The sequence below is a fragment of the Petromyzon marinus genome, chromosome 22 (assembly GCF_048934315.1).
Source record: "Petromyzon marinus isolate PM22_M1 ecotype Great Lakes invasive population chromosome 22, UKy_Petmar_22M1.pri1.0, whole genome shotgun sequence".
Lineage (NCBI taxonomy): Eukaryota > Metazoa > Chordata > Hyperoartia > Petromyzontiformes > Petromyzontidae > Petromyzon > Petromyzon marinus.
In genome coordinates this window covers 16529572-16555995 of record NC_133688.1, presented here as the reverse complement: position 1 = coordinate 16555995, position 26424 = coordinate 16529572, and the positions used below count along the sequence as shown (strand labels likewise).

Sequence of the window (26424 nt, the reverse complement as noted above, 5' to 3'; positions counted from 1 at the left end):
TAGAATACTTACCGTAGAGAGACCTTTGGGGGGGAGACACGCACACAGTTAAGGGGTAAAGTAAATCTGTCCCGAGGCTTTAAGAAGGCCAGCGATGTAGGAGGGCTAAAGCTCATAGACAATGGGACACAAATTTGCATGATATAAGTTTTCAGGCACACAGTTGTCAGGCACCGGGCGCAGCAGCGCACACTTAGAGGTCCCCAGGCACACAACCATAGGTAGAGACAACACAGCGACACAGAAACACAAAGAATAGCATACGACGTAGACACACCAGCAGAGAAACACAAAGACAACAGAATGCATACCTTCCCGTAAAGGTGGTTCGAACTTGATTAGGCGCTGTCGTGACTGCAGGAATTACTCTTTGGTTTTTTCGGTAAAGTCATGTAGAAATAACCGCAGACAGACCTTAAGTAGGGAGCATTAACACAGATATACCAAGGGATACAGAGAGACGGAACAACAGGGGTCTGCGGTTATATGTTTCCTCTACCTGATGATGATTGCTTGTGTTGCGATCGAAACGTCGTATGCTATTATATAATTTTATTTATTATTTTTATTATTATTATTTCTACGTGACTTACCGAAAAAAAACAAAGAGTAATTCCTGCAGTCACGAAAGCGCCTAATCAAGTTAGAATAAAGGCATTTGAGGAAGTTTATGGATTCATTTTTCTAAAAGTGTGTGAAGGTAACGTGTGCGTTACACGTGTTCCTGTGCTGCGCTTTTGGCAATCCACTTGCTGCGTTGGGGCCTCCCCACGCCATGCAGGTTTATGGGCATTATTTGGCCATACTTCAACAACACTGGTGGAAGGCGGGGAAGCGGAGATGCTGGCTCGTATTTCAGTCCAACGGTGGATTTTGGTACACTCCCCCCTGCTGGCAACAATTACATCTTCATGGACGACCCCGTAAGTACACCTGGCTACAAAATCCTTCGTTCCAATGAGCGACAAAAGGTGGCTGGCATAATGCCCCTCTCGCCTCCGAAGCGTGCCGCCACCGCAACAGTTGAGCACAGAACATAAATGAGCGCCCTAGAAATCACTCTCATGTCCAACAAGCTTACATACAGGAACAAAGTGCACATGTACACCGAGGGGTGGGGTAGGGGGGGGTTTTGTTACCCACCAAAAGCTATACAAACGCAAAGGTTCTGCTGAGATTTATGCCCCCCCCCCACAAAAAAAACCCGTTAAACGGCGCAAGAAACGACAGCACAGCCTAGAAACAGGAATATCTATTTATACCTTTCTCATGATACTGCATACAACATGGCGCAGCCTTGCAATTGCTTTGCTCACGCCACTGCTGGGGAGAAGGGCCTTCTCTTCGCGAGAGGGAGCTCGACACAGCCCCTCATCCTCGGGGGGAAGGGGGTTATTTTGGCTTACACTTCAACACCGGCCAGACGTCCCACCTCGTCTAAGACGACCCACACCTTTTCTCGCCACGTGCGACCTGCCGTTCATGGGCCAACTTTTCGTGCCGTTACCCATTTATACTGCCGGGTGGATAGAGAGGCAGGTATCAGGGTTGAAGAAACTGTTTTGGTATACCTATAGATTAAGTTAAACTCTGACAAGCTCTTGACAAACCTTTTCAAAGCCAAGGGCAATGGAAAGATGTATCGCCAGCCATGTTCAGAAATCCGCACCGTCGCTTCGGCTTCGGCCTCGTGCGCGAGTCTGTGCGAGGCACCGACAAATAATAAATAGTTTTACTTTGATGGCGCTTGCTTTGTCTGTTTTGTAAATAGCTTAAGCTGTTCCACTCGGCAGGCGTGCGTGGAAACTGGCCGCATCCTCCAGGCAAGGGAGGCCAACAAGGGCGACCGAAAGAACGTAAGCAAACTGCAAAATTTGTTCTGTGACCATGGTTAAGCTTGTAACAGCCAGCACCGCCACCCCTGAGCACAAGCCCTCCCTCGCCATCCCCCTCACCCCCCCCCATGAAAGCACCCGGAAAATTCTGAGAAATTTCCCCAGCTGTCACTTTTGTTGAAGTTTTTTTTCTCTCTCTCTTCTTCTTCTAGAGAACGGATGGACAGTGCTCGGTGAGGTGTGTCCAGTGTAGTGACTGATGCGTAGGGGAGGATTTTTTTTTCCAACTGAATAACCCCACGAAAAAAATCTTGACTTCAAGCTTTCGTAACTGCAGGAATTCATATTCTTTGGGTCTTTCGGTAAAGTCACGATCTACGTGACTTTACCGAAAGACCCAAGGAATATGAACCCAAAAAAAAGCAATGGAATTTCTACAGAGACAAAGATCCCCCACATAGCCCGAGCAGGCTTTTGAGGCAAGTGCTGCTAAGCGAGCACCTATGAAGGCCAGCAAGGCACAGGAGGGGGTGGGTGGCCAGTACCATGCCGGGCTGCCTTCGTCTCCCGGAGGTGGCGATGTGTACACACTGCACCAGGTGCTCATTTGAGGCTGAGTCGACCTAGGGGAGGCCCAGAACCGGTTCCGATAATCGTCAGTGGCGTTGGCCGTGAGTGGGAATTGGATTCGGGTCACCGGGTTCGGAGCGCAGTGCGTTAACTGCTGTGATACTGATTGCACAGACACATTCATAGATGCATTAAAATAAAATTAAGAGTCAAAGAAGGACGTGCCAATTAAAAAAAAATTATATCGATTATTAAATCTGACACAGAGAACAGATACTTGTGTTTTTTGCTTCATGTTGTACTTTAAACATTGCCCAATTGGGATAACAGCAGCAACCATTGCCCCCTACTGGCAGACTAATACCCACTTCTAGACCATGTGCTGGGTTACTTTATGATGCATAGGAACAGCTTCCACTAGGGGTGCCTTTAGAATATTTCATATAAGATGCGATATAAATGTGCTCATAGGATGTAAGTTACTCTCACGATGCCCTGGCATGAAGGGCATTCTATCAAACAATAATTATTCCTTAATCATGAAAAGCAGCAGCAAAATACGTAATGAAAGTTTTAACATCATAACTATGGCCACTGGACCAAGAAAAATGGAACAAAATCTGAAAAGTGCACAAATAACATGGAGATGTGCACGAATAATGCTGAGATGTGCACGAATAATGCTGAGATGTGCACGAATAATGCTGAGATGTGCACGAATAATGCTGAGGAGACAGAAAGAGAGAAGATATCACAGAGAGCCAACGACGGTTAGGAGGCATCAACGTGACAATTGCAACAAATAGGTGAGAATGGGCAGAACGCATCGCTCGAAGGGATGATGGGCCGGTCGCTCGAGACAAAACGAATGAGCGGCAGCCAAAGGAGGAAAACGAACCTGGGAGGAGGATGTCCGTCGTGGAGATGGAGCGATGGACACCAGCTCGTGTGCAAGAGCCAAAAAACGGAGTATGGTATCGCCGGACTACGAGAGAAAGCAACGGCTTAAGAAAGCCTCATCATCCAGCAGTGGATGGGTCACGGCCGATTACGATGATCATCTTTTTTATTTGCACGGAACGACTTCAAGGCCGCCCCTGCAGCCACCCTCGAGGCGTGACCAACCGCCGCAGTTCTAAAATCACAAGTTATCAATTGTCAAAGCGAATCGTGGCCCTGCATTGCGCTCATTTAATTAAAATCTACAGGCTCGGGGTGGGGGGGGATGATGATTTGTTCCACTCCATAATTAATGTATACCGTATAAGCATGCAACATGGGCCCCCACATTACACACATGTGCGTGATTGAAGGGATATCGCGAACTACCTCTGAATAATTAGATCCAGAGTTGGCCACATGGCAAGCTGCCAGATGCCAGAAAATATAACCTTTTATTCTTCTTTTGGGTGGGGGGGGGTGCGTGCAGGGGTTTCATTGTACCACATGTGTGTGGCTTTAAAGGGGGCTTTGAAAGAGTGTGCGAGTGTACAAAGCCCTGGCTGAACGGTGTCCTGCTATCGAGTAGTTGTTCTGTACCTCGAGCACGGGGAAGAAGTAACGCAAGAAGTTTCTCCTCGGCTTTTCGGCTTTAAGGGGGCTCCTCCGATTTCTCAACATTGTCCAGGTCGCTTAAATTCGACTGGAGTAGGCACTTGGGAGTCTAATGCACGACCGCAGCGAGAGGCATGCCGGATGTCGTGTGCTGGGAGGCACGGGGAATCACGTTTCCATGCCCAGCACAAAATTTGACGAATCTCCGCTTCTCATCAACGATACCGGACGATTTGCCGTAGGTTCAGGCGACGTCTCCAATGAGACCGAGTTGCAACTCGCCTCGTATATAATAGCCACAAAAACACTGTTCCCTTGCATAACCATGCAGATTGTTGGGTGAAAGTGCTTCTTAGCGAGCGCCCATTCAGGCCGGTAAGGTGCAGAAGGTGGGGGGGATGACAGAGCCAACAGGATCGTCTCCCTCCCCCCCCCCAGGCACTGATGTTTATGCAGCACACCACGTACAGCGTTTAAGGCCGAGTCAAATAAGAAAGGCCCACGTTGAGTTGTGAACCTGCTTGCTAATGATATTAGCCATGGCTGGGAATCAAACGCAAGTCGCCTGGATCGTAGCGCATAGCACACGAAACCACTATTCCACCGCGCCCCACACACAGACACGCACACACAACTGTATACACACAACACAGGAAGCTTTCTTAAAAGATGGGCTCTGCGGATACCCACGCCGTGCATCACTCGTCGGCGCAGATGTTCAGGCTGGGTGGTCTGCATTATCAATTATGCTTCACATTGTTCACTCTTAACAGCAGTGGATGGCTGAAAATACACATTGTATGTCAACTCAGCAAAGTTAGCAAAGGACTAAAGCAACAAATGCCAATCGCACGATGTACACGATAGCTTAGCTGATATCGTAAGAGCTCAACCCTGGCGCCTTGGCCTCGAATATTTTTCAACCCCATACCTTTGTGTGTGTGTGTTCAAAAACCAAAAGTTCAACTATTTCATGTGCGCTCTGCCGCCCAGTGTCAACCAACCCGGCCCTGTCGCTGAGAGGCAGAGGAACCTCGAAAGTTCTCGGTGCGGACAATTTTGCAGGAAACCGGAAGCGTCTAGGAAAAAACACAATTAAATTAAATTGCTTACGGAAGAATTCGGAAGCCTCTCTGAATTTTCATTTTTATTTATGAACAAACGTTCAATTTACTGCAGTATAAAAAAACTATTTGAATTTCTACTTACAGTAAACTACTCACATGCATATTTAAATCTTGATTAACTTTCAGTTTCGCAAAGCCCCAGACTGTAAGGTTGCAATTTGTTTGTGCCTTCTCTCTCTGCCATAAAGAAGGGCCCCCATCACTGGAAACAGTGTGGTGTAATATTTTTATTCTCCGTTTCACAGCGGTATTAATGATTACACAAAGACTTTTCTAATTATCCACTGCGCCAACAAGGAACATTTTTTTTGGTCAAACAAAACATAAATGTTGAACTCGTGACTTGAAAACAATTATTTACTTTGCGACGAACAATTTTACAAATACAGTACTACAGACTTGTTAAAGTCGAGCTTAATTCCGGTACTGGAAGATCAAGGGTAGGAAGGACACGGCCTCAGTGGGGTGGTGGTGGGGGGGTTTCTTGTTTCCAGTCGCAGACAAAACGAACCGCACTCACCTTTTTCCCATTTAAGACTTTAAAAATAAAAGCACCACACGTAAGCTTAAGAGTTTACTCTGGCCGCTTCAACGGTTTTAGTGGAGGCTGAATTGTGTTATTTTGAACCGGAAAGGTGTCCGTCCAGCGGAGGTGTGTGTTTTTGTTCTCTCCCTCTGCATTGTGGAAAAGCATTGTTTCACCTGTCTGGCACCGCACAATATCGTCTGCAAGTTGCTTACGATTTTAGCCAGGTTATTTCACAAGGAAGCGTGTCGTGGTTTCTGTATTGTGTTTGTTCTTACGTCAAGGATCTTGTTTCATGCTTTTGTTTGGGATACAACCAATGTGTTTTTTCCCCCAAGATCCGTTCAATAAGTATAAGATTATAAAGGTAATCATTATACAATATGTTACTTTCTATGCAAAGGCACAGTGCTAATTGGATATTTTTTTATAACAATAATAAAGTGTACACATGCCAACAGAAAGTTGAGCAACCTGTGACGCTGTTGTTACATGTCACACTTCCGATTCGCATGGTTTGCTTGGCTACGTATGATACGAAAGAAGTTCAACGTACATACAAAATGGGACAGTATTATTATCATCACCGGACTGTAAGTAAACACATTCTATCAAAGCAAAATTTAATTGCGAGTGAAGGAGCATCATCAAGGCCATTCGATTTAAAGAGAAACATTCCAACGCAGCAACTTAAAAAAAAACAATTCCTGCTTTCATAAGCGCTTGTTTATTGCCCAAGATAGCCGAATCAGCAAGCACCGCTATTATTATTATCGTTTGTTATCATTATTTTTATCATTATTGTTAATTATTATAATTATAATTGTTGTTGTAATAAGTATTGTTAATTATAATCATTGTTGTAATCAGTATTGTTTATAATTATTATAATTAACAATATCAACATTATTGTTAATTATTATAATTTTAATTGTAATAAGTATTGTTTATTATAATTAACAATAATAACATTACTGTTAATGTAATAGTTTTTTCGTTTGGATTCTCATAAAACTGCTCGTGGAATGGCTGTGCTGCAAAAATAAATTTGCGTAACCAACTCGCAAATCTCGGCGGGCACACAAACACACACACAAATCATTTGTAAAAGAAATATAAAATATTACACGCACGGTTGCATGCGCATCTCCAAAGACGACCAGTAGTTGGCTCTCCCATCAAATAAAACCAAAAAACAACATCGACCAAGGGGAAGCTGAACAAGCGAATGGGAAAACGAAATTCACACAGAGCCCCGTTAACCCCCACCACCCCCCCCCCCCCCCCCCCCCCACTTGCAGTACGCACGGGCACGGCCACACAAAGAGACAACGACTGCTATGGGAGAGAATCCCCCATCGGACGTGTCACGTAACAAACAACTGTCTCGCAGACCCCCACACACATAATGCCTTGTGTGCACCACCATTAAAAATGAATGGCTCACATGCGCGCAGAGGGCTGCATCGACACACTTCACCGTGCATGTTTTTTTTAATCAGCGACGGGGCTTTGTGTGACTTTTTGCACAGGAGAGGATTCGAACGCATTGTGGATTGTGGTCGCTCACAGCTTTGGTCGCAGTTGACCACAGCCGTGCCACGGTGGCGGCGAGTTGTCAACTCCCTCGCCTGGTATGCGGGAGGTCGTGGGCTCGGTCCAGACCCTGTCGCCTGTATATTTGGAGTTTTGCATGTTCTCCCTGTGATCGCGTGGATATTTCTCCAGGTCCTCCGCTTTTTTCCCTCCACATTTCACGTACATGCGTTTCGAGCGCTTGGTCGATATAAATGACCACGTGATAAGCCACTTCGTTGAGCTATCATGTTTAGCCACATTGCTCGGTGGGGTCATTACCTGGGAAAATAAAAATAGAATAAATATCAGCTGTGTTCTTGCTGCACGCCTCTCTCCAATGGCTCAAGTCAAAGTGATTTTCTGCTCAAATGGAGCATTGAGGCGGTGGGCTCATCTCCTTTTTAGGGCCCTGAGAGCCACCGGTCAAGATTCCACCACTTTCCTTTGCGCCGGGGTCAAAGTCTCCTCATAGGACAAGCGCCGTCATTGGCTTCCCCCACAAGAGTGATGGGTATTTTTTTATCGACTCCAGATAGGCCGTGATCAGTGCGATCCAGAGAAAAGTATTCAACCGAACTTACAATTTTGCTAAACCGAAATAATTATTGTGAATGTCGAGGTGTTAAGGAGTCGATCTTGGCATAAAATTCAAGGCTCCTGTGCTGCTACCACATTCAAAGTTATGGCCAATGAACTTTCAGAAGCCGTTAATCTTTTATATATAAATGACTGACTCAATAATCTACCATTCAAATGAACAGATTGAACAGAAAGGAACAGTAATAGTTCATCAAAATATTTCAGAAAACAACGTATCATGTACTTGGGCATAGCAAAAATAAAAACATATATAGTACATTTTCCACACCAAAACAACTTGTCTGTCCACTTGTGACGAAACCAACCGAATGAAGAAAATAAAAAAAACGTGGCTCTGGAGTTTGTGGGGCTGGCCGTAAAATCAAAACTGTGTGCTCAGTCCAAGCAAGATCTTTACATTTTAAAATCACACGTCGTTTTAAAAGTATAACTCAAACTGGCATCTCCATTGTGATAGGACTACAATTCCGAATAGATTTTGGTCAGAATAATCATCGTATTAAGTACCGGTTAGAAATATATATATGTTAGTGCCCAAAAACATTTGACTCAACCGTCTGAAAAAAAAATCAGCGTTGGGTGACAGCGCTTGTACTGTGTGCATCGTTCCACCTGAACAACAAAACGACGGCACGTTCACATTACTAAAAAGCATTTTCATTACCATTGATAAGTTTGGCTGCTACCTGCCGTTTATCATTAAGGCTAAGCCTATCAAATGGCACAACCCAGAGTTGAACACTCACACAACTGTAACGAAACTGACGGCGGTCGATAAGACACTTGACATTGAGGAGCGATAAGGACCAGCAGTCGTGTCAATACGTAACTGGGAGAGAGGGGGTGAGCTTGATGTCTCAGCTTGCTCGGTTAACAAAGCGGCCGGCACTGCCAGCCACTAGGGCTGAACGATTTTGGGAAAATATCTAATTGCGATTTTTCTGACAGATATTGGCGATTGAGATTTGATTTGCCATTAAACATGTTTAAGTCAAGCTTCAGTTCAATATTAACTGTGTAATAGATTTAAAACATGTGATGGAACATTACCACGTGATACCATCAAAATATGAACTGCTCTATATATTCTAATGCAAGGATGAGAACTTAAAAGATATGAATTGCTTCCAACATGTATTTATTAAAAAAATGAAATAGAACAATCAAACATATAACAATTGTTAAGTTATATAAATAAACTTATAATAATAAATAATAAAAATAAAATAATTCCAATAAAAAAGCAATAGGACTTTTCAAATCGCAAAAAATCGCAGCCTTTGCTATTTTCTAATCGCATTGTTTCAAATTGCGATTTCGATTTGAAATCGATTCATCGTTCAGCCCTACCAGCCACATCGGCGAACCCTAAGCAGGTGGTCGAGTGAGATTACAGCGCTTTCGATGGGTGCAAAAAACCCCGCAGATTCCCTTACGTAGACTTTTGGCGAAAGTGCTGTTGAGCGAGCACTTATTGAGGCTAGCACGGCACACGACAGGGGGGAGGGCGTGTCAAGCAACCAGACCGCCTTTGTCTATCCATTGTTTGAGATCACACACAAGACAGGTTCAAATATCACTCGTGGCGAGCGGTGGTGCAGCGGTTAGCGCATTGCACTACGACCCTGGTGACCTGATTTTAATTCCACCCCTGGCAAGTGATATCATAAGCGGTTCTTGTGCTTCCCCTAGATCGACTCAGCCTTAAACTAATAGCAGTTGCAGTGAGCACGAGGTGAGCACAAGGTGAGCAAGGCGTGGTCCTTGCCACAACACTGCCTCGTGTGCTGTACAAGCCTTAATTAGGCATTTGTTAATAGCATTTGCCCAAATAGTCTATATGGGGAATGGGGGGAGGTCTATGCATTAGATTTTGTGCCAAGAAGGTCGAAAGATTTAAATTCGGATGGCCCTTGTTTCCAAATAGCCCAAATTAGTGTTTCTCCAATGTCCTCACTTACGCGTTGCAATCAAAACCATACAAAATCACCGTTCATGAAATATTTTTAAACACATGCTGCAATTAACCGCAACTAAATAAATCCCAAGATATTTCCGGCCTTTTTTTACAGCTTAAAATAAGCGGCACAGGTTCAGCAAGTTATATTTTCAAAAGAATGTTGGCTCATCATCAAGGTGACCGACATTTGTGTCCTTTCAAGGCCGGCCTCCCACTGCAGTGGATACCATTCCAACTCGCTAGCCTTGAGCGGCCACAACAACTCGCTAGCCGGAGCGGCCACAACAACTCGCTAGCCTTGAGCGGCCACAACAACTCGCTAGCCTTGAGCGGCCACAACAACTCGCTAGCCGGAGCGGCCACAACAACTCGCTAGCCGGAACGGCCACAACTCAGCTGCACGTCCTTCCAATGAACCGCACCCCGAGCACGTGAGCGTGCAAACTCTGCCTCTAATCAAAGAGGCCTCTTGACCTTCGGGGGGAAAAAAAATCAATCATTAACAGATCGGTGCAAACTGCATCCAATTATGCCCAAAGCGGGTTTGCTTACAAAAAAAACTCCCAGAGCTGCCTCTGCTGTGTGTGTGTAGGCTGTATGAACTACTCAACCCCTGAGCTGCATGAGCCACCACCACCACCACCACCCACTCAAGGTTGTCTCTCTCCTGGGTCTGCGGAGCGTGGGTGGTGGAAGGAAGGAGGGCGGTGGAAAATTCCACAAGGGGGGAGAGAAAGGGGGGGGGGGAAACTCCTTCCGACGTTTTATAGGTTATTTACGCTCCCATTAAGCGGCGCAAATGCCCGGGTCAGTTTGAACCAGAGTGCGGGAAGAGGACGGGGAGATGGAGAGACAGATTTATTTTGGTTTCTACTTCATGGCAGCTGCAAACTTGGTGCGAGGTGAAACATTTTGTATTCAGACCTCTACAACACATGCACTCATTACATATTTTAACTCCCTTCTCTGAGAGAGAGAGAGGGAGTCATCATTTTCACAATAGTCAGGCTTCCGTTTAGAAAGAAAAATGTTAATTCAAACCCAATGTGGTATCTACCAATGGTCACCTTGTATAGAAAGGGGTCATTTTTCCATGCAAAAATCAATTGACAGCCAGAATCGGGTAAAACAAAAAAAGGACCCTCAGCTCTGGTCGCCTTCGTACTTTGTACTCGGAGATCAATCTTCTTTTATTAAACATTTGCAGCACTGACTAGAGCTCCATCACCTGCAGCTTTTGCCTGTGTCACACACACACAGAAGACAAAGCTCACCTATATAGCCTTTAACAGATCGTTGGGGAAAAGTGCTGTTAAGCAAGCACCTATGAAAGTCGGCACAGTGCACAAGGGAAGTTGGGTGACCAACATCATGCCCGGCCACATTTCTCTCCCCAGTGCTAATGGTTCCAAGTACTAATTTAAGGCCGAGTTAATTAAGGGGGGTGGGCCTAGGACTGATTAAAATATTTCTTCACGGTTATTGGCTACGAATGGGAATCAAACTCACGGGTTTGCTGCGCAACGCGCTAATCACTGCACTACCGCTCCCCCCATTGTGTGTCACACACACGTGGCATTTATTGTGGCTTTGAGAATTTCCACGGTTCTTATTTTATGCTTGCTTACACAGGGCGCACATAAGACTACAGTATTGCGCAATGAACCCCCCCCCCTCCCCCCGTCATAAATAACTGCAGCAACGTCGCCAAGAAGGGACAGTTGCCGGAAAATATCCGGCTTGCCGCATGTGGTACCTAAGCCTGCTGCAAACGCGTGCAAATGAGAAAACGACGGGGGGAGAATTAAAACCGCGAACAAAAAAGGAACGAACGGGACAAAGTTGTGCAATGCCACAGAGGTGCTTGGAGAAGGCTCCCCCCCCCCCCCCCCCCCGTGTAAAAGTTTGAACCACAAACACAGAACACGATGGCATTGAAGTTAAACAAAAAGTTAAGCACATAGCGCGTGCTCTGATAACGCAACTCAGACGTTCAACAGCCCCTGGTTTAATCAGCCGCTGGTTAAATATGCGCCGAAAAAGTGCGATCTCGGTTGAGATGAAACGGTATAAACACAGGCCACGTAACACTCGCCAGAATTAGTCAATTCTGACTCGAACGGCACGTGTGTATTGTATCGTGCGTGTGTTGTGTGCGGGTGCCGCATCTGGGGGAGTGGTGACAGTGGGTTACTTAGCGCACAATCCTACCCAAGTTTGAGTCCCAGCCATGGCTACCAACATCAGTGAGTTCTCCCACCCCCTCAAACTTTTACAAACCCACGCTGGTGAAATGTAGTCAAACAACCCCTACCACCCACACGGCTGTGGGGAGGCCTTCATCCAGCAGTGGATTAGCTTAGCTCTCCTATACTTTGCGCTCCTACCGAATTTTGTGTTGTTCGTTGTTATAACTTTCTGAACCGCGCGCTACTGGACATCTGTGAAACAGAGCTCTGTAGCTCATCGGATTCTTCCAGTCTAAATAAAAGATTCTGATTCTGCATTGGACTAAGGGTTCGTACAAATACGTGGAATGCAAGTCGTTCAAGTGACCCTCTCGCTGTCTGGTCGTTACATTCACCATGATGGCTAAACAAAAAAGTTTTGGATACATTTTTTTTAGGTTGAATCTTGATCCCGAATCGATGGGGGATCGTGCCCTCTCAGCCCAAATGGAACTCGTGTCACGACACCACAAAACACCACCGTGCAGGGCTGGTGCCTGTCATGTGGTGGCGCGAATTCTCTCCTATCCAACTCGGCCCAAATAGAAACTCAGATTCAACTCCCACGACCCCACCACCGAACAGCATACTTTCAGTGATGTTTTAAAGATTTTAAAAATAAGTTTTGTAAAGGGATACATGCAAAAAAAATTATATGGCAATACATTTTAGAAACTACTCGGCTTTTAAGATATATTACCATCACATATCTACGGTGGCAATGAATGAAATGGTTTCAATTATGTTGAATATTAAAATGTTGATAGTTCTGTTCCATTTGAGCAATACAAACTTTAAGTTACCAAACTAAGTAAAACAAAACATTGAAAAAGAAATGTCAAGTGTAATGATATCGCTGGCCAACCATGTAACCAACATGTTGCTTTGATGCGATTTATTTAATAAATGCTCAGTGCTCTTTAAAAATACGCAGCAGCGTCTGCTTTCTGGAAATCTTTGTTTTTCCTTCCATAGCATTTGGTAGACACAACAAACAAGCACAGTTGCCAACGACTGCTCCAAATCGTCAGCAGCATCGTTCCCGTACGCACCGCTTTTGAAAATATTATTAGTTAAGAAAACTTCCATTTTTTTTCCAATTTCTTCGCCAAAAAGCGGCCACTTTTTTCTATGCCGTTTAGTAAAAGGCGTATGTTTTTTGGTCCGCAATTGAACAGCTTTTGTTTGGTCAATGGAGGAGGAAATAACAGATTTAATAAATAGGACGCTTGCAAAGATACGCATTTATTTTACAGTAATTTCTCATCACTTACTCAAAGCGCTTTCTCCAGCCACTGCTGGATGATGACCCCTCAGTGTCTCGTCACGGTGGTTGAACACGAGGGATTTGAATTTTTCGCCAAACTCGGTGGGATCTTGAAAATGAAGCAGGGTTGGACAGCCTGGTTGCTACTTGGATGGGAGACTGCCCTGTGCGAATACCAGGTGTTGGCGCTTTGGGATGCGAGATGGCTAGGAGACGGCGGCACAATAATTGATGCATTAAACTCCCTGTGCGGAGCTTATGCGTGGTGGAGTTCCTCCGGGTACTCCACTTCCCTCCCACACGACAATGATGCTCTCCGACGGAACTGGTCAAACGCCCAAAAGCAGCAGCACCCTCCTTAAAAAGCGTTGATAACTCAGTGAGACCTCTCCCTGGGTAAAGGACAACCATTCTTATTATGTTACATAACACTCTGGGGACTCCGTTGCAAAAGTACCATGCGTCGACAATAACCAGCACAACCGCACCGAATAATGGAAGGGTGTTAGTTCCGTAAGCACGAGGCGGACGCCGTATTGTTTTTGCAAAAAAAACGTCTGGACACCGGCCAGCATCGGCAATGCTTTTCTCCCCCACCCCTCCATCCCGGCTTCAATAAACGGGGCGACAGGTTGCGAAAGGGCACAGCAGTAATCCCCGATTACACACCAGCACGCCGCCACACTCGCAATCAGGTGCGGCCTGCATAGTCTTCCTCTCGCGTTCCCCCGAGGTATGCGTTAGGGACAGAACCGTAAGCCAATTACCTAAAATCAACACCACAATAATAGAATCCAGCAAAACGAGAATTTGCTCCGCAAATATGGCCTTTGGTCCGAGAGCGAGAGTGGCTTATTACGGTTATAAGCCTCTGCCGCTTTCCGTGTCAGCGGGTTTGACCTGGGGTGGGGGCCTTCCCGCGGGTCTCGATGATGACGGTGGTGTAGGGGAGTCAAGAATCCAGAGAAGTACTCTTGAGTCTTTCGGTAAAGTCACGTGGCTTTACCGAAAGAACCAAAGAGTAATTCCTGCAGTCACGAACATCTCCAGAGAAGTCGTCAAGCATTTTTTTGCAGAAGAATTCTTAGCCAGATTTTCCTCGTAAACAAAAAAAAACGTTATACTGCACGGAAAGTAAAATAACCCTTATTATTGAATTCCTTTTTGGCAAAATAAAAAAAACCGTTTGGAGATTTTTGTACACGACTAAGCTTTAAATGAGACCATTTGAAGCAACACGTGGGTTGTTGTGTTTAGAGATTTCTTCAAAATACAGGAAACGCCAAGGTTGGGATCATGGAAAATCACATTGGAGATCTCAGAGAGCTGCCTCATGTCAATGCGGCCCTTGGCCTTATTTGTTCCTAAAATTCCCCCGTGCCTCACATGCACCGAGAACATTTAGTTCAGCGCAAACAAACCAGATGTCTCCACAGCGAGTTGGGCCAGCACAAGCATGAATTCATCGCACTTCTGTGTGTGCGCAGCGTGTGGATTTTTACACCAAACGCTGCACCCGGCACGTGCACAGCAGACACGGGGTTTCCAAAAAAAGTGCATTATGTGTATAAGATACGCAAAGTTCACCAAAGGAATGTGACAACTAAACATCAATCAATAGCTTCTTTAAAGTAGGGCTTGTAATGCAACAAACAGCCTCCAGGACACATCTGTAATGTAAAATCCTGCACTCACAAAAATGCCCAGACACTTGCTACGAGTGCGCATATTTTCTTTTGTGGTGGCATGTTCTTGCCATGTATTTTGAACAAAAAGTTAAGCGAGGCAGGAGGAGAACGGGAAAATAAAACCGCTGCCTTGCAGTGTTTGTGGCCGTCTACTCTACGTACCAACTTCGTTATCATCACCTGATTTCAGCCGAAAGGAGGAACAGGTGCAGCTACCTCAAAGCATGCGACAATCGCGTGCATGCGGTCAGGACGTGAAGACATGGAGCTCGCTATAATGGCGCATGACGATTACGAGAAACTCAAATGACGACACAATATAAACTAAAACTAAACTATTTTTTTTTATTATACCAGGTAAGGCTCACCTATATAGCTCCTTTTCAGAAGCAACCTGGCCACAAATGATAGCTCAACGAAGTGGCTTATCGTGTCGAAAAATACTCTAAATGCCATGTTTCTAAATGTGGAGGGTAAAACTGGAGGACCCAGAGAAAAATCTACGCGACCACGGGAGGAGAGACACGCAAACTCCAAATATACAGCAGGCATCACGGATGGGATCGAACCAACGACCTCCTGTACACCAGGCGAGGTAGCTAACATCTCGTCACCGTGGTGCCCAGAAGAAGACACGGGCTCCGTGAAGACACAGAGTTCGGAAGGACCGCGAGTCGCAAATCCAACGCTGCGACGAATCCGGGAGCGTGGTTCCCCCTTTTTTTCCCCCAGTTTTGTCCGTCTGCAGTTGGCGACTGCCACCCTGGGAAACACCACTGGTGGTTATTTCCTGGGGGCTTTGTGCCACCGCAGCGACCCGCAAGAAAAAAAAAACCTTCTGATGTGACCTCCCACCCACCCCCCAACAAGCCAATGGGCGTTCTGTTCCTCAGACATTGTTTATTGTCAGCCAGCAAATTAGCCTGCAATTTTCTGTCTTCTTTGCCTTTAATGCCATCTTTGTCCGGTCACCAGTTCTTTTTTAACCATCTCCCTCTTTTGTCGAAAGGCTGTACAGTGTTACGCAATACACCCACCGCAATGCAGTGAGAGCAGGCATGGAAAGTTCCGGCGCCAACTCAATGCAAAATTGTTTAAAAGTTCCCCCCCCCCCCCCCCCCCAAGATCCAGAGCCCAAACTTCAAATGGGTCAATAATTTAAAACACTTTGTTTTACTTTGTTGCGTTAATGATATAAGACTCTCGCGAAGAGAGATCACAGCAGCAATGACCCCTGTAATGGGTGCTCCGGACCAGTGGCTTTTCAGCCTTGCCAATCCCAGAAGTCACCTCTGCTGCAGCAGCATTAACCAGAGGCCAACATGGCACCAATTGTATCATGGTAGCTTAAAAAGGTGCATTTTTTGCATTAGGAAGTGCAGTCCAATTCCGCTAATGTCATTACAACACAGACCGTGAAATTAAATAAGCAGATCGTAGCCCATGATAATAAGAGGTTTTGTTTATGCAGTTAGTGTGTGTATTGAATATATTGTATGACCCAATAAGCCGATGACACAGGCATTTGGAATTCATTTCTCTTAAACTAAAAAGCAACCTGGAGTACACCTTAAACATTCCAATTTTTTCACAACGTTAATTTACCTGTGGTAATTTTTTCATTCTTCTATATGGTTACTACTCAGGGTTTCCCAAATCTCTAACGATCCATTACGTCCATCTTTATCCGTTCACCCATTGTCTCCATTCCAGCACAAATCAAATCGTTACACACCACACAAAAGCATGACGATTGCTAAAACACTCACACGTGAACGGCTATTAAAATACATAAAAGCCCTCTACGTCACTCCGGGTGCATTTTTTTTCATAGCAATCCTCAGGCATATATGCAGCTCATCACAAGGTAATTTGTATTTGAAGAGAAGACTGGCAAAACATGGGGAGGTGTGCCACAATTGCTAAGGAAATATATTTATAAATATATTTCTTCCTGTCTCAGCAGTCCGCCTGCTGAAGACGATTGCTTGTATTGCGATCGAAACGCCGTGATTTTTTTCAAATCTTTTTCTATCGATGTGACTTTACCGAAAGACCCAAGGAGTATAATTGCTAAGGAGACGAGTTCCGGCTGCAGTATCGTTGGACAATGGCCCAACCCCCCTTTATCGTTACATCACGGGGCGTTAAATCATTTCCGCGTGGCACGCTGCGCTCTTTCGGCAGGCACGGCTTTCATCGCGGGAATCGTTGACTCGGCGGTGATCACGAACCCAAACCGCTCAGCCAGCCAGCACTTCCCCTGAACCCGTCCCGTACGCTGACAGCGTTGGAGAACGGTGACATCGTTGCTGCGAAATCCGCGGCGCGGGCGACATGGGTCCTGGCCCTAGGGGGAGAGGGGGGGTATAAGCACCGCCAGTCCAAATCTGGTCGCCACGGTGGTGAGATGTTAGCTACCTCGCCTGGCATACAGAAGGTCGTGGGTTCGATCCCAACCCCGACACCTGCATATTTGGAGTTGGCATGTTCTCCCCGTGGTCGCGTGGATTCTTCTCTGGGTCTTCCGGTTTTTCCCTCTGCTATAAATTCCCACGACATAAGCCACTTCGTTCAGCTATCGTTTGCGATAGCCATGTCGCCTCTGAAAGGGCCATATAGCTCAGTGGGGGCCCTACCTGGTAAAATGTTTTGATAAGGTTTAGGTTTTAGTTTAAATCCATTCCACGGTCACAGCTTGTGGGCATCCCCCCCTCTCAAAGGGGGCGCCTCGCTCGCGCTGCAGCCAGAGAGGTGACTCTGCAAAAATCCTGGAGTGCCTCTCGTGAGCGGGCAGCCGCCACCACCCCCCCGCCCCCACCACCCGGGGTTTTCGCAGCGCGACGCGTTCAGAGTCAACGCTCGGATGCTCCTCTCACCGCCACAAGGGCTCTCGAGCAACGGGGCCAGTGCCACGGTCGATTGAACCGGGGACACCATCGGGGGGAGGTCCTCGAATGGCCGAGGTCCTTGAACGGTCAGGATATACATTTACCAACGGGTCGGCTGCTCCCGATGGGCGCGCGTGAACGTGCACCTACGATTAGCACAGTTGGCTACGTATGGCGCGAAAGAAGTTCAACAGCCATACGTAAAAATATGAGCCGAGTGAACTAGGATCCATGCGGACTAATTCCTTGGGTGATGGCTGCGGTGGCAGTGGTGTACAAGCACAACGAATAATAATAACTCACCACATTCGTCAATAACACCGCCTTGCAAGGAAAAAACATAAACATGCAGCGGTGCCGCTGGCACCGTTCCACGCGGTGGTGCTCTACGTAGACTCCGGCTCCCTAAATCTCGGTCGCAGGAAACCATCGGTCGGCAGCGAATTAATTAATGACGTTCGGTCAAAGCCACTGGCAGTCCGGGTACCATTGGCACGTCGAGGTTCTCACGGCGCACAGCGTATAAGAGAGCTCATTGAGATACCCCTAGCTCCTTCCCCTTTCTTTGACCATCTGGACTCTTTCCAAAGCACCCCCCCCCCTCCAATTCGCAAACGCGAATGCATCCACTGCAACTTCTAATGCGTTTGATGAACATTCTAAATGCGTCTCAATTTAAATTCGTGACTGCCACCATACGCAACGTGCTCACCAATTGTGAACGTTGTGGCTTTACTCTCCAACACACCGGCGTTGCTGTAGCAGTAACGAATTGGCCACGTTCTGTTTACGTGCCAAACCTTACCGATTGGCTGTGTCGGGTGGCGACGGGTTTAACGACACATTTATATATTTACGCGACCTAACCCCAAAAAAAACCTGTATGGTGAACGTCTAAATGTATGCGATGCAACTGCCAATGCAATTACAATGCAAATTCTGGTGATGCATCATCATCGAAGAGGCTTTCACTGGGAGGTCATTAAGAATATAGTCTCAAGGGTGGGAAGTACTTCTACTTGGTGTGCACTATACTGGCCAAGAGGGATGTAATGTACACGCAATGTAATTGATTGTTAAACTCACGATAAATGCACTGGCAAGTGCACGGAACAATTGTCTCCGATTTTTAAGAGTTCCATGCGATTGGTTGGTGCGAAGGTCACGTGAATGTCACGCGAATGTCACGCGAATGTCACGCGAATGTCACGCGAATGTCACGCGAAGGTCAAGTGAATGTCACGCGAATGTCGTGAACCACAGTGGAGGAAAACAATGCAAATTGTGGTCATGTAAATTAATCGAATCGCAGTGGGGGCGAGTCGTTACATAAGTGCACGTTAATAAAGGTTACTCATTAAGGGTACATGTCACAATGCTTGGATTTCTTCACAATTACAATTTTATGGAAAATATATGGAAATGCTTTGATCATGTGACAACTTGAGCGAAAGGGGCCAACAAAACTGCAAACGAGATGGACAATGCAAGAAACAATACCAACAAGATGGTGAAAACGAGACACGAGAGAGTCAATTATGAACCAAGAATCAGGACAATTAATCGGATTGTTGGAGTGGGGGGGGGGGTGTGAAATCATTCCGCTCGCCAAAATGTGCTGCCCAAGCATTCGCTTCAGCTCATCAATTCCAGCACTGCGATGTAAATTTTACACTTTTGAGGTCGTGGAAAAAAACACCCATCCCACGGTTATCTCTGACAATCGCAGGCAAAGCTAGCGTAGCACTACAAACATTTCTTTCTGACAAGCCTCCGCTTGCTGCTCCATCTTGTCAGAAATTAACAAAAACTTGGCCACGTTAACCACATGCGATGACTTAAGCCGTTCTCCCCCGAAAAACAGAGGTGGTCCTCTTTGCAAGCAAACATGCCTCTAGTCTGCGGCACTGGCATTCTGGGGATTATAGAGCGGTGGTGTAGCAACGGTTAGCGCATCGCGCTACGAACCCCCGGCATCCCGAGTTCGATTCCCGCTCACAGCCACCAACACCAGTGTTAGCGATTATCTGACCCCGTCCTAGGCTTCTCCGGTAAGTCGACTCAGCCTCAAATGAGTACCTGGTGCGGTGTGTAAACATGGCCACTGGGGAGGCAAAGGAGGTCGGGCGTGGTGCTGGCCACCCACACGCCCTCATGTGCCGTGCCGGCCTTCATTAAGTGCTCGCGAACAGCACTTGCCCCAACAGTCTGTCAAGGCAAAACGGGGGATTTCTGTCTTTGATACAAGAGAGCGGAGGAAGTATAGTTTATAGAGGGCTGAAGCACCATTGCTTAGGTACCGCTGCGTGTGTTTCCACGGTTACGCTGCGTAGCTCTCCGATGTTGTACCGCTCGTTGTTTGCCACGTCTGGCGTTTCACTCCACCCTGCTGGGAGGCTTCCTCAGGAACTAGAAGTCAAGAAGCTCCCAGCAGGTAGAGTGAAACGTCTGACAACGTGCCTGGCAAAAAACGCGGTACAATACAACCCAAACACACACAAATAGGAGAGCTATTGTTCAGGTCCCCATGAGAATCTTTCTCCATGCTCATGTACTTTATGACTGAATGCGACAGACATGACATCAGAATCGTGTCCACAAATAAAACCACGGATCGTTTTTTTTCCACGCCGAGTTTGGGAGTGGAAACTTAAGGGGATGTTTAGACTTGGCGTCACTGCGGTTTCATAAAAAGACGCACATAATCAAACAGACAGAAAGCTATTCATGAAATCACAAACGACAGCGTTCTGTTCCATATTATGATAACAAAAATGTTAATAAAGTACACAAACATTTTGTTTTACTTTCGAACCAAAACTAAAATTGTTTTTGCTTATACCTGCAGACAAACAAATCAGTGCAAATACAATCTTGAGGAAACATTCAGGGGCGTTTGCCAGACACTTATATTATTTTGAGTCAAAACTCCCCTTCCTGCACTAACAGGATGTCGCAATGGGACATACAATGCTCGTGTTTATCGGGGGCATATTAAGGTCACCGTGGCCAAGGCCAGGACGATGGCCCTCACTCAACCCTGTTCTCATGCCATCTAAAATCCTCCCAATTTCAAGTGGACATGCAGCTTTTATCCAGAAACTAAACTTTCTTGATTTTATCAGGTAAGGCCCACTGAGCTACATAGCTATTTTTCAGAAGCGACCTGGCCACAAATGATAGCTCAACGAAGTGCTCCATCATATGGAAATTTATAGCAGCAAAATACTCGACATGCATGTCTCTAAATGTGGAGGGAAAAACCGGAGGCCACGGAGAATAATCCACGTGGCCACGAGGAGAACACGCAAACTCTAACGACACAGCAGGCGTCAGGGTCAGGATCGAACCCACGACCTCCTCCATACCAGGCGAGGGAGATAACATCTCGCCATCGTGTATCCGCAAAGATTTTTAGTGGGAGGCAAAAGTCTATTTTAACTGACCCCCCTCGCTAAATATGCCCAATGGGGGATGATAGCACTCACCCCCACCCCCATAGGCAAAAAATAGTTGGCAAAATGGACAATCCAGGCCGGGTGCTGCTCCCAAGATGCAACTGAACTGGAACAGAACTGAGGGCACACGTCCGGTCTCGGAAGTCGAGCACACGGAGTTTATTCCCAAGACAGACAATGGGGAAAACACCAGAGTTGAGTTGAGTTGAAACACCGCTCCGTATTAGCCATCACCGCTCATTGAAGAACCAGGTTAGACGGGGGGTAGCGGCATGAAAATAAACAGGACTCCACCCCCCCCCACACACACCAATGGCAGGCAGCGAGGGACACCTCTGCAGGTGGAGCAGTGAGCATGGGGGGCCTCGGACACTGGAAAAAATCATAACCCCACTGTGGAGAAGGTTTTGTGGTTATGCTCCACAGGTCTCCCGGTGCTTTCGGGTCTTACCGAGTGTTGTTCTGTACAACGTCTGACGTTTCACTCCATGAGCCAGGAGCTTCTTCAGGACCCGAAGGATTTCCCGTGGAGCGAACCGTAAGACGTCATACCGAATAATAACCGCGTCACAACCCAACACCACATCGGGGAACCATAACCCCGATTGGTTTCCCTCCCAGAAATACGCATTCACCACCGCGTCAAACACATGGGAGAGAACGATACTAAATGACACTGCCGGTAACTCCAGCTGCGAGTTCAAGTGGCCTGCAATGAATTTGCAATAGTTTATATTTCACCACGATATCTTAAAAATACTGTGGACTTAATAATAATAATCTACTAATGATATTGCACTCTACCCAGATAAATCTTCATCGAATTCCAAGACTCTTTTAAGAAGGTTCTGCATTTCCCGGGATTGTGAGCCTGTTCCATAAACGAGTGTTTGTCCTCATGTGGAAGGAAGATCGTTCGTTTCTGTAGAAAACCCATCACACTTGATGGGGGAAAGCACTCAAATACTGAAATCGAGAATCCATTTTGATTTACTGCCATCTCCTGGCCACCTTGGAGCCCTAGCCTACAAAATCTCAAATTCCCAAACAGTCTCCCACCCAAGCTTTAAGCAGGCTCAAACCGGATTAGCTTCCACAATATGACAATCTTGGATGCATTCAGGGAAATTTGGTCAGAGGAGTCGTTTGCCATCGATCGTCAAAGCAAGCACACCCTAAGATTAACTGGTATTTTATCACACACATACCCAGCAATGCAATTGATAAATTTATAATAATATACAAATATACACACACCGATATGCATTTATGACGTCAGCTCTCTTCACCTGAAAAACATCCGAGTCACCCAGGGCAGAGAGAATGATTTCCCCAAATAAAATGCGGCCTTCCTCACCTCGCTTGACACCCCACCCACATTACCCTGCGATTCCGTCCTCGACGCGACTGCCGATATCATTCGTCCTTGCTGCTCAGTTTATGAGTCGGAATGCATAACGACGCATTCAAAGTCACGGCTTTAACTGCAGAGCCATTTAAGCCGGCGAAGGCAGCCAGCCGATGGGGGGAATGTGCAATAAAAGCGTTCACCAGAAATGAACAGACAATGCTGCAAGCTTAAGTTACATTCTGGTACAAGATACTGCCACACCAGGTGCGGTAGTGCCCTCCTGTGTGAAGCCAGAGGAGACTGGGCAGGCGGGGGTCGGTGGATCGTCCAAAGATGGTTGGACCGCTTGTTTGTTTGGCACGATGGCCGACGTTTTACTCCACGTGCCACACGGATGCCGAACAACAAGCGGTGGTGGAACGAGGAGCGCATTGGAGAGCTGCCCAGCACAGGGGCTCGGTAATCACAGCCATTTCTCGTCTGCACCAGGCGATGTTGACACTGGAGAGAAATCTTGGAAATTCACTCTGCGATAGCAGAAAGGTCCAGTCTGTGTCTGCCTCCTTCCTCCTCTGCTAGGCGAGGCAGTAATCAATCTGGATGTGCTTATTCAAACATGGGGGTCCTGGAGTCGTTTCTTATCTTATCGCAGACGCTGTTTACGGTACGGACAGCAGAAGCAGACAACACACTTCACGGGTGGGTTGTGGGGGGGGGACAGACCAGCATTGGGGGAGCGCCCCCCCCCTCTCGTGCTCAGCTACCCCGGGAGGAAGCTTGCTGCTCACCGACGATCACAATCGGGCGACCGTCCTCACGTTGGCGTGCATGGAAAACGACGAGGTAAAAATAAGGCCGAGTTCACGCCAGGCCTCGAATGTGTCTGGAGCGATTTCCTTTAGCGTTTTTTTCTTTATTTTATCCTAAGGATAAATACAGGAAAGCGGATGTGTCTAGATTATTTGTATTGGTACGGGTCGGACGGAACACGTTCACGAGGAAGGAAGGCGGAGCACGAGGCGAGTTAACTTGCAAATCGTAATCTGCATAATCTAAAAAAATAAATACCGCAATATTACATAATTACATAAATGCGCACGAAATGCGCACGAAATGCGCATTTATGCGCACACAAATGTCGGAGTTTTTTGTTGTTTCGATTACTTTTTACTTAATTGCAGTATTTCAGGGTTTTTTTTTGTTTTACCACATTGCCGACCATGGTGACTCTTGTAAACGAGACTGTCCTGGCTTCGAGTTCTCACCTGGTGAAACGAAACGTTCACTTGAAACCTCAACTCAATCCCAACACACACACCGAGCACGTACAGAATCCATTGGCCAAGATGTACATACACAAAAAAGTCTATTTTGAACAATGAAAATTTGATGTAATAATTACGCCACGTTCCGTTATAGTTTTATTTTGGTGAGATTTAGTGTAAATGAAGTTCTTTGAGAAGGACAAACTGTGGGATTTGGAATAATGGGTTATTGACAATGGCAATTTCAAATGGCATGTCAACGTGGCCATAAATTGAGCTGTTTTTTTTTCCACTGAACACCTGTCATTGAAGGTTCCGTCTTTGGCCGACAGTTTACAAAGCCGGAAATATAAAAAAACTTTTCACTAAAAATTACCCAATCAACAACCGTATAGCAGTGGCACTTGACAACAAACCAGTCTTCTCCTTCTCTCCTCGATTATTTTCTTTTTTTAAATCTCATTCCAAGTTGCAGAGGCCAACAAAGTCTGATCAGTGCTCTGCTCGCTCGCTCGCCGTGATGTGCACGGCACCATAACACAAGAGAGACAGGGAGAGATTAGCCACCTGTTTGCACAAATCTGTACCCCCCCTCTCTTGTTTTTCTCCCATGTCCTTTCTTCCCAAACAGCGAGTCAGGTCAAAAGCCCAAGAGGAGCCCAAGCACAATAGCGAGGTCGTTTCACGGGAAACATCACGGAGTAAGGGCCGAGAGGCTGAGTTGACACCGGGGCAGACAAGCGATGGCGATTACACCCGCAGTAGAGATGCGTTCGCGCGCGCAAAAAAAAAGAACCCCAACGTAGGAGGTCCGATTTAAAAAAAAAAAAGAAATGGTTTACCCCAAACAAAATCGTAACTTTATTTTGGTAAATTAAACGATTTCATTCTACAAACATGGCAGTGATGCCAGGTTATAAAAAGGAGACTAAAAGAATGCTCTGCAGCTAGTAATAGCGGAGAGTTACTTTTGGGCATATTGACAGGAAATAAATAAGTGTTCTTGGCACACTGCTTATTTTCTTTAAGTTATTGTGAGAAAACTCATCCAGCGGCCGTAAGAAATACATTTTGGATTTCCTCCATGCCGATGCCACCCTACGAGTGGAACACCAGACCATTTCCGCGAACAAAACATTTTTAAGGGGGGGGGGGGGGGCATTACGTAACGAGAGGAAAAAAAAAAAACTTGGCCGAGGTGTCGAAGTTTGAATTTTTTTTTGGCCCAAACAAAAAAAAACCATGGAACGCACACAAGCCCATGTTTAGCGCGCGTGACCGCCATCCACGCGCGCCACTTCACAAAGCGACGCTGCGACTCCACAGAGCGCCACGCTTCGTGGGACGTAAAAAAAAAAAACGGCTCCTCGTCAAAGCGCAATTGAAACACTTTGTCGCAATCAGTTTTCCGCGACGCTAGCCCCCCTCCCCATGAGGGCAGCAGCAACCGCCTTATATTGCGGGCCCGGGCACATTGTTGGCACACAATGCCAGGTGCGCGCGGCGCAGGCACCCACACAGCGACATCAAAGGGTGGCGGCTCTGTGCATTCCGGCTCCATTCATCGCCCCCGCCCCCGCCCCCTCCGTCGCCCCGAAGAGCGCCGATTTGAGCTGGCGATATCCCAATTAAATATATAATTGAAATCTCGAGCGATATTACAAAGTTCACGTTTGTAACTGCACGAGATACGATTGTGTCGAGAATATTTAGAGTCTCAATGGTAAAGGTAAAATGTAAAGATGCGGTCCCTAATTGCTTGCTCATGGTGGAAGAGCCTCCATTAGAGGGAGCTCTAGTGAGTCCATCTGCAGGTTTCTTTGGTCTACGCTTTTACGCCGAACAAACATCTTGGGTGAGGAGGTGCGAGTACCCACACTTGACCCCCATCACACGAGACATGCCCGCCGATTAACTGATAATCTCACGAACGCGCTGTAAATTAACGTATGCATTAGAGGCCGAACCGAAACTGAATTTCTGGTTTCGGCCGAAACCGAAATCAAACCGAAAGTAAAAAAATTACTTTTAGCCGAACCCGAAAGTTTAACGACACTTTCGACCGAGACCGAAACAGAAAGGTATATAACCGAAGTTACCGAACACAAGATTTATGAAATATGTCATGATGCAATACTACTTTAATAAAAAAAATCTAGAACTTATCATTCAGAGCCTGCAGTAAGAGTCGCTAAATATCAAATCTTTAGGCGTTACTTACTTAGTAATTATATCCAAACAAACGAATGTTGTAGTTAAGAAACAACAGTGTTTCTGCATTCAGTCTGTTGACCGGTCGTATATACATTATCACACCATGGTTGCGGCTGTAACCTCGCTCCCAAGCTGCTGCTGACGTTTGTGTGTGTGTACGTGTTTGTGTGTACGTGTTTGTGTGTGTTTGCAGCCTATTGCATAGGATTGGCTAGCGCCGACTGACCGGCCGATAGGCAGAGTGATAGACGTAGCACTAGCGTTATATTCTACGAATAGATCTTCGGTTGACGAATAACGACCGAAAGTCAA

At 46.3% G+C, this 26424-nt stretch overlaps 1 protein-coding gene across 2 annotated transcripts in view; it reads right to left on the bottom strand.

Moving 5' to 3' along the window:
* The window catches only part of LAMC1 (laminin subunit gamma 1), a 111640-nt gene that overhangs the window by 58784 nt on the left and 26432 nt on the right, over nt 1-26424 (bottom strand). The gene's annotated exons all lie outside the window — the stretch shown is intronic.